Raw genomic sequence first — 15,789 nt, 5'->3', positions numbered from 1 at the left:
ATTACAATTCCTAGAATTTCCTGACCAGCTTAAGATGCCTGCATAGAAAGAATATATTGACTTCCTCAGTAACATCACTTCACATCCCCCAGGAATCCTGAGTTTTCATTTTATGAGTGTTTGTTCCCTCCAGCTGAAGATAAAGCTGCCCAGTTTGATTCTTATTAACACGTTTTGCCTGTTTCGAGTGCCTACAAGCATCTCTAGCCATGACAAGATACAGACTTTCTGCGGAACTCAGTGCACTCTTCCTGCAAAGGGACCTTAAGCCTCACACAAGAAGGAGTCAGATCTAGAGTGTGTCTGTGGTGCAGTTATAGCTGTTTAATCCCACTTTACCTGCTATGGCTCCATCCTTCAGATGCCTTTAATTTGTAGTTTTTACAAGGAACAGAAAGCTTCTAAGTACCTTACCAATATAAGAATCTTAAGGCGCATTACAGACCGCCCCTTTGGGGCAGCCTGTAGGCGCACCTTTCCCCGCCAGATCGGGGCCTCAGTGGCCAGAGTGGCAGCCGCTGAAGCCCCGATCCGCCGCTTTCCGGGCTGCGGGGAAGCGGCAAAAGGCCCCTTCTCTGCAGCCTGGAGGGGTGTCCTTGGGGCTTCAAGCCCCAAGGACACCCGCGGGCGGTGGGGAGAGGAGAAAGGGGCCGTTTGGCCCCTTTCTCCTTGGTCCACTGGGCACAGCCATCTGAAGGCTGCACCCAGTGGACCAAACCAGGAAGGAGCCTCCGAAACGGAGCCTCCTTCCGGGGTTGCAGAAAGGGCGCCCTAGGCGCCCTGCTGCGACCCCAATACGTCACAACTGCGCTGCCTCGTTTGGAGGCAGCGCGGCCGTGACGTATTGATGACGGCGGCCGTGTGGAACGGCCGCTGCCATTTTGTGCGCGCACAGCGCGCACTAGGGTTAGGGTGGTGCAGAAGCACTGCCCCGTCTTAACCCTAGTACGCGCTCTGCGCGTACTTTTAAGCCCATGTGTAACGGGCTTAAAGATTCTGTAGGATGGAACCAATACAGTGTTGTTGGATTGCAATTGCCATCAGCCCTACTCAGCATAATACAGATGAGGGATAACAGAAGGTGAAATCCTAGTTCATCATTCTAGGGGGCCACGTGTTCTCCAGTCCTACCCTGGGCACTTCTTCCTAATTTGTCATCCTCTTAGAGTCACTTCCATTTTAAAATAGCAAAAGAACCATCTGAGCAGTCTTGAAGAACCAAGTACACCAGATGGAATGGGTGTATGTCCATAGATCTTTATGGGGAAGGGGAGATAGTCATGTTCCTTGACTCACCAGAAGCACCTTCTTCCTCTTTTCCTTGCATTTGTGGTCCATGAGTCACCTGGCTGGTTGTTTTCTCCTTCGCATTGTAGCCTGCTGATCTTGTATATGGCTTGACTCAAGCAAAGTCTCACCCTGAAATGGAGGAACAAAGAGCTATTTCCACAAGAAAATCAGTCACCAGGACATCATGTGGCAAGAGTGAGTGAGCAACAGATGGTGGTGAGCAGCAAACTATTCCCAGCAATGCTTTGGTCCAATAAACATTGGATAACTTCATATTTAGAAAGATTTGGGAAGTAGGACAAACTCATAAGCGTCCATCAAAATATTAATCAGAAAAAAGAGAAACAAAAGAACCAGTCCCTATGTATCTTTTGTTTCCTGTCCTTCTGATTCCTATGCATTTTGTGACTGACAACTAAAGTTGTTGACTGGTTCACTGGAATGAATTGCTGGCATTTGAACAAGGCATAGTAAAGTTGTTGCCTCAGGCAGTAGATTAAGGGCACGGAGCAGTGGCAAATTACTAGAGATGAAAAGACAATAACAGCAAGTTGGGAACAGGGTTAGGGTGTAGCAGTCACAGTAGACAGTAGACGCCTGCAGAGGCTGAGATGCAGCAAATGCCTGACAATGCAAGTCCCTGGTGCCAGCCAGAGAAAAAGAAGGGGAAGTGAGAAATGTGCATATGCACCCACACATACCTTCTCCAACTTGGTGCCCTCTAGTTGGAGTTGAGCTACAGCTTCAGTCATCCCTCATGCTACAGACTCTATAGCAACAGGATTTGAATCATTTGTGTTGTCTCCTGAGCCTTCCTTCTCTCAGTAGTCCTAACACTTTCCTGACAAGGAAAACCTTTCCAACACTGCCTCCAGCACCAATGTTGTGGCCCAAGCAGATGAGCAGTAGGATAATGTAGTGCCTGTAAATAAACTAACCCTTTCTACTGCAACCGATGGTTGGAGGCCCTGCACGCTATCCTGAAATCCAACAAAGTACCATGTGACCCCTGAATAAGCATCCTCCAATTGTCCCAGTTTAACAGATCCTGATTAATCCTCCGTCACTCCATTTTTAACTGTTTTTGTCCCAGTTTCATCTCCCTCCTCCCATTTTCTCCCTTTGTCTTCAGCTTACTTCAATTGCTTCAAACTGAGTTCAGAGTATAGCCAGCCTGCCACATTTGCAGCTTTGACTTTTGTGGATTTGATTATTTGCAGTTTTGATTAATATGTTCTCTCAACTCTGTCAAAAGTTGACCATAGAGTTGTGCTGGAGAACCTAGACTTTTCTAGAGAAAACACTTCTCTAGGCATTTTTAGGTCCTCCAGCATGATTCTATGATGAACTTCTGGCAGATATTGACCACAGAGGTGTACTGGAGGGCCTAGACATTCCTAAAGAGGTGTTCTCTCAGGTAAAAAGAATAATGGGTTTTTTTATTTGCAGTTTTTCCACATTTGCAGAGGTCCTTCACTCCTAACCCCAGAGAATGTGGAGGGATCACTGTACAAAAATTGTTTGCACTCAACTCAGTATGGAAGAGAGGAGAGGATGGGGCTGAATCCTACCTTTTTCCAATCAGGTCAAGCAAAAGCAAACTTCTGCAGCCTCTCCTAGACTGTAACTTTTGCCATCATAACTGCACTCTGATGTTGCTTGTCCCCATGTGCCCCATTGAGGACAAATATAGAGAAGTTTTAGACCCTCATGGATCTACATGATTCATGGAGGTCATCTCCAATTCTTTCCTGAACTGGCCCAGCAAGCTCATGTAAACTTGCTATGGATTTGTTCCACCATCATGGACCAACAGGAAGAATATACCTCTGCAGAACATGTTTGGGCATTCAGAAACAAGCAAACAAAACTCCAGCTGCTTCTCTCTCATTAATGGTGTTGTCAATTTCCAGGGAATGCCCTGATTTCCGAGTAATAAAAAGCCTTTCCAGGGAATTTTCAGGTATTAAAAATTTATGGGGAATTTCCAGAGAATTAAACCTTTCGGTTGGGGAATTAAATGCCTTTCCATTTACTGTATAGGGAATGATTTCACTTCTCGCCCCCCCAAAATGGCCGAAAGTGCCTTTCTCGCCCCAAAAATGGTTGACCTGGAAGTCCCCATCCCCTTTTGCCTTCCCATTATGCTTTGCAGTCCCTTGACCCAGAAGACCTGTGCTTGACCCAGATGTCCGGCCCCTGACTCAGATGCCTCGGGGAATTTGGGGGCATTTCACGGATTTTCAGGGGATTTCCTTCAAGGGTGATTGGTAATACTGCTCATTAAATGACTGCCTAGGTCAAAGCTGGCAGGCTGTCTGCCAAGTGGCTGGGGAACTGTCTGCGCCTCAAAACTTATCCCTATTAGTCCACTGGCAGTTGTTTTGTTAGTTCATAAATATGCTTGAAACTTGCATACTTGCATTGTCTCTGTCAGTCCCTTTCCCCATCATTGTTCTTCAGTGCTCTATTGCCTAAGCTAGACCATTTGGCATAGACCACTTCACTAGTATAACCTGAAGAAAGTACACAATGCACTTGCCAATAATACATCTGGATAACTGTATAACAGATTTATCTGTATAAAGTTCTCTGTGCTGGAGGCAAGTGTGCATTTTTTTTCCAGTTATACAGAATTTTTCCCAAGCAAAAATGAAATGAAAAATATTGTTGAAGTTCAGCTTTGTGTTATTGTTAAAGCCAACTATTTAAATCCACCCATCTATTTGAACTTTCAATTATTATTATTTTTGCATTAGACATCATGGTGAAGTAGTATGATGTTAGATTTTGATTCTGGAGACCAGGCTTCAATTCCCATCTCAGCTATGAAACCTACAGGGTGACCTTGGGCAAATCATATGTCCTCAGCCTCATGGGAAGGCAATGGCAACCTTCCTCTAAACAAAACTTGCCAAGAAACCCCTGTGATAGTTTCTCCTTAGGGTCATTATAAGTCAGAAACAACCTGACAGCAGACAACAGCAGCAACCATCTTTGCTCTATCTAGAACAGAAGAGACAACTAATTGTGTGAAAGCATGAGGCACAAGAAATAGGTCTGCATCCTTTTTTCAATGTTAGATATTACCCAATTAAAGATTTTGCTTTTACCTGTTTTTCAGCTATTATAGTAAAGATTAACAAACACCCAAACACCCTGCAGAAATAATCCAATTTGAGACCGCATTAACTGCCCAGGTTCAGTGCTATGGAATCCTGGGAATTGTGGTTTATTGTGGCACCAGGGCTCTCTGACAGAGAAAGCTAAATGTTTCACATTTACTATAATTCCTAGAATTCCCTAGCACGACTGAGCCAGGGCAGTTAAAGTGCTCTCAAACTGGATTATTTCTGCAGTGTGTTTTGGACTGTACTTTAGGCTGCAAGTGATTTGGAACTAGGTTTCCAGGCTACTCAGAGGTGAGTAGCAAGGAAAATACAAGAGAAGGGATAAAGAAGAACCACTTCTTGGAGAGCAGGTGAGAACAGAAAGACAGTTCATACATGAAAATCCTCCCACAGCTCTCCACAAGTTAAGGGGAAAGTGTTCTCTTCAATGTAAATAATATCATCAGCCAGGATCTAACACTGACATCTGGAAACATCACACAAACTTAACTGATAAATTAATAATAATAATATGTTTTATTTATAAACCGCTATTCCAAATAGATCATAGCGGTGTACAAGAAAATTAAATAACAGTACAAGAAAAATCTACATTTAAGATACACTGTGTCTTCAGGCCAGCCCTTGATGACGCTGGGCCGGCCTGCTCTCTCCCTCAGCGGTAAATTAGAGGTAAATAGAGTGTAAGCTTTGTTTCATTTAGCTTGAATAGCTGTGACACAAGCAGAAAAAAAATGGGAGCTTTAATAAAAGGCGGAACATGTGTAAAATTTTCTTTTTGTGATGCAGGTACATGTGGCTTATAAATGAAGATTAGCCAAAAATATATTTGTTGCCTCTAAGCAGAAGAACATGGTGTTTCCTTTCATCTGTCAAGGTGCACTGTACCAAAAGCCAGCCGAATATGTTTAGTACCTGAGGCAGGAATGCCAATGAATCCCTCCCATTCCTTTTGGCAGGAAAAAGAATAATAATAAACTAATTAATAAACACCATATGCATCTGAGGAAGTAGACTGAAGTCTACAAAAGTTCATGCTGCCAATTTCTTCCTTTCAGTTAGTCTCAAATGTGCTACAAGATCTCTCAACATTCTGATTCTACAGACTAACACAGCTGTGTCTTTTAATAAGTACAGTAAACAGTTTGCTGCCTGGTTGAATCACGCAATCATAAAGGTTGGGAGGGGCCCCCTTCCATGCAGGAATACACATCTAGAGTGGTCCCAACCTCCATTTAAAGACCTCTGAAAATGAAGAGTCCACTACTTTCCAAGGCAGTCTGTTCCGCTGCTTAGTGACAGGACACCTGCCTCTGCCTGAAGTAATTGCCTCCTCTGCCTGATGGTAGGGCCAGCACTGTTTGGAAATTGTGCAGTAGATTCTTGGCAAAAAGATGTAACAGAACAGCCATGAGATTTCCAAACATAAAGGTTTTAAGCAGGTGGTTTCCTGCTCCACTCTCAGGTGTATGAAGTGACTAGTAGTAGTGAATTGTTCACTCACAGGAGTTTATCAGACAAGATTCTAAGTGCCTAAATCTTGTGCAGAAACAGGATTTAAATCACATAAAAATCCCACAAAAACGGGATAATTTTCAGAATCATCGGGGGCATTGAGCATTAACATGAAAATAACCCGCACAGAAAATGGACAAAATCGGTTCCTTTTTACTTTCGGGAGAATCCTGAAAGTAAAAAGCAGCTGCTTTTGTCCACTTTTTGTGCGGGTTATTGCCGGATTAATGCTCAATGTCCCCAATGTCATGTGAAAATGACCCCGCTTTTGTGGGATTTTCTTGTTTTAAATCCCGTTTCTGCACGGGATAAACTCCACAGTCATGTCATCTCCCTGTTCATAATGTTTCTTAGGTTTTCCTGTTTTACCAATTCTGTCCCAGAAGAGGGAGCTGCACACCAAGACATGAATTAAAGTAGGCATTTATAAAGACCTACCAGTTTTTAACTTTTTGAAAGCATGTTAAGTATCATCTTATCAGGTCAATTATCTTAGGCTGCAGTCCTTTGTATAATGAGGCAGAGGAGGGAGGGAGAGAAGAGACACAGAGAGAGAGAGAGAGAGAGAGAGAAAGAGAGATGTTGCCAAAAGAAATTTACTTTTTCTATTTAGGGTTTTGTAGATGATTTGCACAAGGAAGGCAGAGATCCAAGTTACGCATTCTCCCTCTCCCTCCCCATCTTCACCACAAGAACCTCTCAGCCACTTTCTCCCTTTATTAAATTTGGTAGTTTTGTTTCAGTTCCTACAAATAAGAAAATGCTTGTATCACAAAACTGATGTGTGATTTGTTCTACAATCAAGGCTGCATCCACACTGCAGAAATAATCCAGTTTGACACCGCTTTAACTGCCATGACTCCAGCCTATGGAATCCTGGGACTTGTAGTTTGTTGTGGCACCAGAGCTCTGTGACAGAGAAGGCTAAATGTCTCACAAAACTAGGCTTCCTAGAATTGAATAGCATTGAGCCATGGCAGTTGAAGTGGTGGCAAACTGGATTATTTCTGCTGTGCGTATGCAGCCCAAGTGTCCCTAGGGGTTCTCTCTTGCCTTTGTGCTATTTAATTTATAGCATGTTGACATATACATGTAATCAGTGAGGCTGGCTGGAGTTTGGGAATTTGGTGCTGTTACAACGATGACATCCAGATTTATTTCTCCTTTTTGTCTAAACCCATGAAAGCTGTTGAAGTTCTGAATCACAGCCAGATGTTAGTAATGGAATGGAGGAAGATGAACAAAGCAAAGAGACAGAAGTGCTTCTTGCCAGTGAAAAGGTAGAACACAGAACAGGAATCCAGCCTGTCTTGGTTGAGGTGACTTTATCCGGATATTCCTGGATATACTCCTAAATTAAGCTCTGAATGTGGATGCCCAAGTATGGTGATAGTCAGGAGTGGTTTTGCATATTTAAGGATAGTGCACCAGCTATGGCCATTGCTGGCAATGTCTTCTCTGGCTAGGTGAGACATGCCTCACTATATCTTGATTGGACTACTCTTATATGCTCTATGGAAATTTTCACACATCTAGAATACTGGAGCTAGACTACTGACTCTGACTATTACAGGCAGTGTATGACTTCCTCCTTGTGGAAGCTTAACTGGGTACCAATCTCTTTCCACAGTACAAACCAGCAAAGATGGTGTGAGGTCTATAAGGCCATATTCAACTTTAGACCAGGCTACTTCAAAGGCTACATTTTCCCAAATGAGTTTGACTAGGTGTTAAGATCACTAGGAGAGGCCTTTCTCTTGGTTCTGGTTTCATTAGAGAAATTTGGGGATTGAGGTTTAGCTTTAATCAGAACCTGATATTTGAACATTGACTAAATCAGTGCTACTCAAAATGGGGGCCCTTGAACTAGTGCTAGTCCCCAAGCCATCAGCTGCTAGTCTGTAGGGGGTTTCCAGGGGCAAAAAGAAACAATTATATTCAGTGGACACTAATATAGTGCTGGTCCATGGCACATTAGAAAGTAATAATTGCTAATCCCATGGTCTCCACCATTTCATAAAATATCTATTTTATGAAATAGATAACACCATAAAATATATATTTTAATACTGTAACAATTTAATTCTGTTTTATTGTATCACTTTTCTATGTTTTCAATTGTATTGTTCTTTTAATGTTGTGAGCCCCTCTGGGTCCCATTTCTGGGAACAGAGCAGGACATAAATAAAAATAATAGCAATAATATTTTCACAGATTAAGACTAGAACATATGTGGCCAAGCAACATCAGAGTGTGGTCAAGAAGGCAAAAGTTATTAATGAGGAAGAACACACAATCTAAGATAGGCTGTGACAGCTTGCTTTTGCCTGAGTCTACTGGGGAAGGGCAGCGTGCAAATTATTTTTGCATTTAAATACAGTTTGCATCAATTCAGGTAAGTCAGTGGGACAAAGGGGGGGACAGGTGAGAGAAACTGGGATATTTTAAAAGCAACTAAAAAGTGAGATGAAAGACAATTAGTCAGGACTATCCCTGTCACATTGGGACAGTTGGAAGGTATGAGGTTCCCCACATCAGCCTGAGAAGCACAGGCCTAAATCTTACTACTGCTGCTGCTACCATTACTACTATTTCTATTTATTATTAAGTGTTGTTATCACATTCTTCAGCCAAAAAAAGAAAAGAAAAAAGAAAGAAAGAAAGAAAGAAAGAAAGAAACCCTGCAACAACCTATACTGTATAATCAATAAAAGTCAGTCCCTACTCACAATCTAAAAAAGGCATGAGGTAAAATGTGATGGGAAGGAAAGAGCGGGGGAAAGTGTAACTAGTTTTTCAGCAGGACTGATGGAGTGTCCCTGTTTCTCATTACATCTCCCTCTGCTGCAGTCTGGGGAAATGGCTACTAGTGAAGACAATGGAGGAAGCAGCCTAGTGAAGCTGCTATCCCCTCTTCCTCTTCCCCTTTTCCTTCCCCTTCCTAAACAACATAGACATCATAACCCTGGGCAGGAGCCGAGATGTCTGGCTTTGATGCAGATGACAAGAGCCCAGCCAGCTACATCAGTCCAGTGGTACTGAAGGCTATGTGCTTGCAACGAATCCCAATCCCAGTATTTTCCATGGGCCTGAACCAAATGCCATTAGATCTTGGTAAGATGAGTGGTAGGCTCCAAATTAGAGGCCAATCCCTTTAAGGCCTTACACCTCCCTTCATGGAAAGAGTGGAGACTGGAAGTGTGAAATGATGTCCTGAAGATACAAAAGGCTTCTGTCCTGTCTTTGATTTCCTCCTAGCAAATGGTTTGCTTGAAATTTTTATGGTGCTGCCTTTTGTCAACTTCAGGATACTGACAGTTTTGAGTGATGGACAATGGGAGGTGTTTATTTAGCAAGATGTGACTAGAGATCACAGTAGACATGGTCATCATTCATGAAACAGAAGCATCTTCCCTTGAGCATTTTACAGAGACTGATTTTAAGCTCCCAGTTTTTGAATATTAAGTGCTCTTTCATCATTTCTGATGCTTCATGAATAGTCCACCTTCCCAAGAATCTACACAAACATGTTCACCTACCATGGGCCAAAGGCCAAAGCACAAGTGGAAGAGAGCAAGGGATTCCCTGTGGATTGGGAAGCAGAATAAGCAGATAGATCAAAGTCCCTTCCTGTGTCAATGAGATGTGTAGCTCCGACTGAAGGACAAGGGCAGCTGTGTTGCTAGATGATCAGTTTGGAACCTTCACAGCAGAGTTTCCAAATGGCCATTGCCCACATTTATAAACAACCCTCAATGAATTCTGACAGATGAAAGTTGATAGTGATAATGCACTGGAAACCCTTGTAATTATAGAGGATTACATTTGATATTTGATGAGTTGACTTGATTTGCTTATAATTTTATTACTCGCTATAGTGTTAAGATTCAGTAAAAGTTTTTTTTCTTTTTAAAAAATTGTCATATACAGGAATTGTTATGGACATTTTGCTGCCTGAGGCAAAACTGGGCCAGTCATCCCCACCCCACCTAAGTCAAGATACATAATAGTAGTCAAGGATACCCAAGTTTGTTTGTGTTTTCTTTTTCTGCTGAAGCAGAAAATCTCACAAACACCTCACAGGCACTGTCAGTTTTATTTAAAAAATCAATAATAATACTGTACATTAAATAATGGGCAATTTGCTGCCATGTTATGACAACCAAAGCCAGCTGTTTGAGGCAGTTGTCTCATTCTGAATAATAGGAGGTCTAGGTTTGACAAAGGTCTAATCTGCACTGCAGAAATAAAACAGTTTGACATCACATTAACTGCCATGGCTCAAAGCTATGGAATTCTGGGATTTGTAATTTATTTTGCCATCTCTGTCAGAAAGCTTTCGTGCTTTTCTAAATTCTGCTCCTGGGTCCATCTCAGGGCTGCAGAAAGGTGGACCCAGCTACATACACCTGGAGGGTGGAGGAGGCATTTTTGGCTATTAAAAAAAAAAAAAAAAAACAACAACAACAACATACAAGCAGTTCAGGTGTTCAGGGGTTTTTTGCCGTTCCTTTTGCCGGTGGCTTCAGCCTGCCTTAGGAGGCCTCAGAGCAGTTTCCAGCCACATCAGAGGCATGTGTTGTTTGCACACCATGCTCCCGAAGTGGCCAGAAGCCACACTTTTTGGCCCGTCTGTTTCAGGTCTTAGATATACAATCCACATTTAAAATTCCCAATTTAAAATCATCTGACTGGTTTTCAATGCTATTTTAAATTCAGTGTATTCAGCTGTCAGATCTCTTCCAGCAGGTCATTCTACGGTCTAGGGGCAGCTGAAAGAAAAGTCCTCTGGCTGACAAGTGCCATCTTAATCCTGGCTGACTGGAATGAATGTCTGCCAGAGGATTTGATGTATGAGGTAAATTATATGGGAAGAAGTGATCCTGTAGGTAACCTGGACCCAAACCATGTAGGGCTTTAAGGTTAATAACCAGCATTTTGTAACTTGCCTGGAAACTACTAGCACCTTTGGCAAGACCGGTCTCACAGTGCCATTTCCCACTCATTGATGCCTTGTCCTGGAAGCATATATTGATGGAAAAACTCATCAATAAGCTCCCAATAGCACTGGTGTAGTGCTAGTCCTCAGGTGTGGTAAAATACTTCCATGGCAGTAGTGGGATTGTGCAGTCATGTGGTGTCAGTGTCTCCTCATCTCCCCTTCACTATTCTAGAACAGACTTTTACTTTATTTTCTGCGTATAAGTGTGTGTGTGTGTGTGTGTGTGTTAATTACAGAACTTTATTGTTTGGGTTATAGTTGTCATCTTTTTGGGGGAGCCCTGGGACTAGTAATCTCAAGCAGGTGGCAATGTCTACTATGGCCCTCTATTGATGGGCTGTCAGTAGTTCAGTTTAATGATAAAGGACCATAAAATGGGGGACTAGACATCTTAACGCTGATGATCAGCATTGAGAAACTACACAGTAAATTAAGCAGGCAGCACACAAGTAACCTGGTCACAGAGTTCTGCTGAGTATCTGAGACTATTTAAAACAGAAGGTACTGCAAAGTACCTGGCAGGCCAGTGAATATGGCCACTGTACTCATTCATTTAGGAAGGTCACCCATTATGCAAACTTGCCGTAAGATGGGCTTAGCAAAGCAGCTAAGAGACAGTGAAACAGCACCAGGTTATTGGTGGTCGTGGAAACATAACTACTTTTGGAGCAGACAGATTAGGTCCCTCCAGGATCAAAGCTGAGACTTGCCTTATTTAAAAAGTATAAACTGAATTGCTGGTCCAGACACACCAATGACATCATAATAAAATGGGGATGGTTGATAAATTTCAGGAATGCTCCAGACTGTGGAAGGATTTGGATACACTGGGGAAATAGGCAAATGCACTGGAATTCAGTATTACACAATGGAAGGTTATGTATTCAAGGAAAACTGATAGCACATTTAAATGGAAAGTTAATGAAACTAGGGGTGGCTGGCTAATAGGCTGGTGAGGGAATAGGAGTAAGCAACAATAAAAAATGTGAAGGAATAGCTGTGATAGGAAAGGCACTACAATGAAATGAAGTGGTATAAACAAAGGAGCTATTTCTTAAGCAGACACAAGGTTTATGTCATGTGGAATCTATGCTAAGCTGCTGTTTAAAATAAGAGTAAATTGCAAGAGAAAGTGATATTTTACTTTCAAGTACAATGAATCTATTTGAAAGACTGGAGATGTTTCCTGTTGGGTTTTTCTGGAGACAAATGACTATGGTCCTTTAAGTAATCAGTGGTGTTTTTTAAAGAAGCGTTATATATGTGAACAAACAGAATGTAATATAGAGACTAATATATAAATCACCTAACCAAAAAGACAAACAGAAATATTCACATAATCACTATGGGCAAAAACTCCTGTTTAATATGGCATGTGATCAACTAGGATCATAGCTGCTTTCAAACAAAACTACATGCTGGATCCTGAATTATAAGCATCTCAGTTAACAAGATTCTGACAAAAAAGCTCCTTTTTTTAAAGTCTTTTTATAACTGTCCATGCCTCCTTTCTGCCCTTTCCTCTATCTAACTGGAAGGCTTTCTAGCAGCACCAGCATTGGGAAAATGGTAAAAGATGACTGGAGAAATATACACTTCTGGTGTTCAGTTGCAGCAGAACATCTGTAGGAAACAATGAAATAAAACTTGAACTGGGAAGGAGTGGAATTCTGATGTAGCCAATCTTACTGCAGTTGTATGTGCATCCTTTTAACAGATAAGGTAAATAGCAGCTGCTTCCAAAATCCCTACTAAGTGTACAGCAAAACAGAGAGAAAATAGGAAAGCAGATAGGCCTAACTGACCAACTCCCCCCAGCATGTTTTTAAAAACACAGACCTATATGTTTGGCCAACAAAAATGCAAATCATCACTGGATGCAATTTGGAATAAGCTTTTAAGTAGGCTTCTTTGTTGTTGTTGTTGTTGTTGTTGTTGTTGTTATTGTGTGCCTTTAAGTTGTTTCCAACTTATGGTGTTCCTAAGGTCACCATATCACAGGGTTTTCTTGGCAAGATGTGTTCACTGGAGGTTTTCCCTTGCCTGCTTCTGAGCGAAGTTTGTGAGGGCTCAAGGTCACCCAGGGGTTTCCATGGCTAGGGATGACATAACCCGGTTGCAACCGGGTTTTTCCCGGTTTTGGCGGCACCTGCCCAGACACGGCACGGGTGCCGCCAAAAACCGGGAAAAGCCCAGTTGCAGCGGGGTTGCAAGGCAACCCTGGGGCCTCGCTGGCCTCCTCCTCCTCCACCACGCATGGCCATGCGGAGGAAAAGGAGGGCAGCGAGGCCTGGGGCGGAGGAGGCTGCAGGGAGGCGGCGCCTCTTGGGCGCAGCCGCGCCAACCTCCCCGCCTCCCTGCAGCCTCCTCCCTCCTTCCTGGCCTCCGCGGGGGCCAGGAAAGAGGCGAGGCCCTGGCGATCGCCGCCGGGCTCCCCGCCTCCTTCCTGGTCCCTGCGGGGGCCAGGAACAAGGCGAGGCCCCGATCCTAGCCTCCGATCGCGGCGAGGCCCGGGGCCCAGGCGGGGAGGGAAAGCCTCCTTAAGTGGAGGCTTTCCCTCGCTGCTTGTCCTCCACTCCCCGCCGCGATCCTGAGGGAAATGTAGGACAGAATTTTCAAATGTAGGACACATTTTTGTGTGTCCTACATTTGAAAATTCTATCCTACATTTTTCCCGGTTTGGAGGTCCGGCGCTATGGCAACCCTATCCATGGCCAAACAGGAATTCGAACCCTGATCTCCAGACTCATAGTCCAATGTTTAAACTGCTACATCATGGTGGCTCTCGAGTGGTCTTTTGAAAGTTGAAAATCTTTTTATTTACTTATGCTAGGATTACTTGAACTTGTTGAAAAACAGAATGTTTTATATGTTAAAAACAATGATATATAAATCACCTAAACAAACAGACAAACAAAAATATTCACATAAACACTATGGGCAGAAATTCCCGTTTAATATATAGTCTTATTTTATTTCACATGTTGCTTTATTTCACATGTTGTTAGATTTGAAACTGCATCCAAAGGAGGATGACCAAAATAGTGAAGGTCTATGAGGAGAGGCTTGGGGAGCTGAGTATGTATAGCCTAGGGAAGAGAAGGTTAAGAGATGATAGGACAGCCATATTTAAATATCTGAAGGGATGTCATGGAACAACCTTGTTTTCTGCTGCTCCAGAGACTAAGAAATGAGGTAATGGATTCAAACTAAGGAAAAGAAATTCCACCTAAACATTAAGAAGAATCTTCTGATGGTAAGAACTATTTGACAGTAGAATATTCTGCCTAGAGTGTGATGGAATCATCTTTGGAGGTTTTTAAACAGAGGCTGGATGACCATCTGTCTTGAGTGCTTAGACTGTGTATTCCTGCATGGCAGGGAGCTGGACTGGAGGGCCATGGTGATCTCTTCCAACTCTGTGATTCTATGAATAAAAACCTTGCCAAAACAGATTGAACTGCTCTTGTTTTTAGTGGTTTGGGAACAGACCTCTTATTCTTCCCATGTTATTTTTGCCTTTGGTACCAAATGTTCTGTGAAAGAAGTAACACTCAGGAATAACACATCTGCTTCATTAACTGAGGTATATCTGTAATCATACTTAAAGCAAATAGATACAACTCAATGGGACATCGATATGCTGGTGATACACTGCATCTCTGCAGTCTTCAGGACAACAATAAAATCTGTGACCGACAGAAGCACATAATAATTTAATAAGATAAGATGAAAGTCATCTAAGCATTAATGTTTTGGCATGAAATGCCAGATTCAGACACACAGGTGGGAAAATAGCAGGGGGGGGGGGACACAGGAGGGACAGTTTGGAGCACCTGTCCTTTTACATTCCATTAATGAGCAATCTTGCTTCTTCTCACTCCTCCTTAACATTATTTGTAATATCTAGCTTCAAACATTCAGTTCACATTGCCTCTTTGATTTTCCTTTTATAAAGATTTGGATCAATTGCCCAAACTGAGAACTTTATTGAACTGCCAACAGCTCTCCTGGTCACTCATATGTATGGACTGCGGCCTTGATTATGATTATGGGTGGGAAATAATGTGCATACAATTTTCTTTCGTTTTTTTCTTTAAGTGAACAGGATTCATCTAGATCAAGAGGAAAGTGGTTAATTCTTTCCTGTACTTTAGCTAGATTGCTGCTTACTTACACACTGCATGAAATAATTAATTGCATTGTATTAAATGCAATAACCAGCAGAGCACTGCTGGCATAGCCCCAGGAAAATAATGTCTGCAGTATTAAGCCACCAAATTTTATATCAGTTATAATCTGGATAGTTCTTTCATTGCCAAATCAATCAAATAAAATTGGCCTTCTTGCTAACATTTTCTTTAAAAACAACAACAAACCTTCCTATTCTGTTTTAGCAAGATGTGAGTGTCATTATACGTAAACTTCTCTAGCCTCTTCTCCCTGATTGTCTGAAGGTCTGGATCTTTTGGAGACTTTGTGGAGACCAGCATACCCTCATATAATGGCATTGATAGGTATTGTTAATTAAAGTTTTCTAGGATCCATGCCAAAAAGGAGATGCCTTCTGAATTACCTCATATTGACATCTGATTTATCTCATCATTAATGCTCATTTCTTTAAATGCACCATGTGGCAATTATATCATTAAGGCTGCAGTCTTCATACCTGCTAGATTATAATTTCCTGAGACTGGAATCCAGATTTAATAATACTTAGCATAAATCCATTGATTTCTGAATTCCAATCCAATGGAACTTAATGATAGAATAATTGGGCATGTAAAGAAATATGCTATAAGCAAGAAAAAAAATCAAGTTGAGAAAACTGTTTCAAATAAAGGTCAAAAA

General features: G+C 42.2%; 1 long non-coding RNA gene across 1 annotated transcript in view; it reads right to left on the bottom strand.

Annotated features, from left to right (window-relative positions):
• The window catches only part of LOC121927624, a 36,104-nt gene that overhangs the window by 10,525 nt on the left and 9,790 nt on the right, over positions 1-15,789 (bottom strand). Inside the window, exon 2 of the long non-coding RNA XR_006103285.1 lies at positions 1,297-1,419. This is a non-coding gene — a long non-coding RNA (uncharacterized LOC121927624). The remainder of the gene's footprint in view (positions 1-1,296; positions 1,420-15,789) is intronic.

Source organism: Sceloporus undulatus, chromosome 4 (genome assembly GCF_019175285.1).
Source record: "Sceloporus undulatus isolate JIND9_A2432 ecotype Alabama chromosome 4, SceUnd_v1.1, whole genome shotgun sequence".
NCBI lineage: Eukaryota > Metazoa > Chordata > Lepidosauria > Squamata > Phrynosomatidae > Sceloporus > Sceloporus undulatus.
The sequence above is the reverse complement of the archived record's forward strand: the minus strand, read 5'-3'. Positions and strand labels throughout refer to the sequence as shown.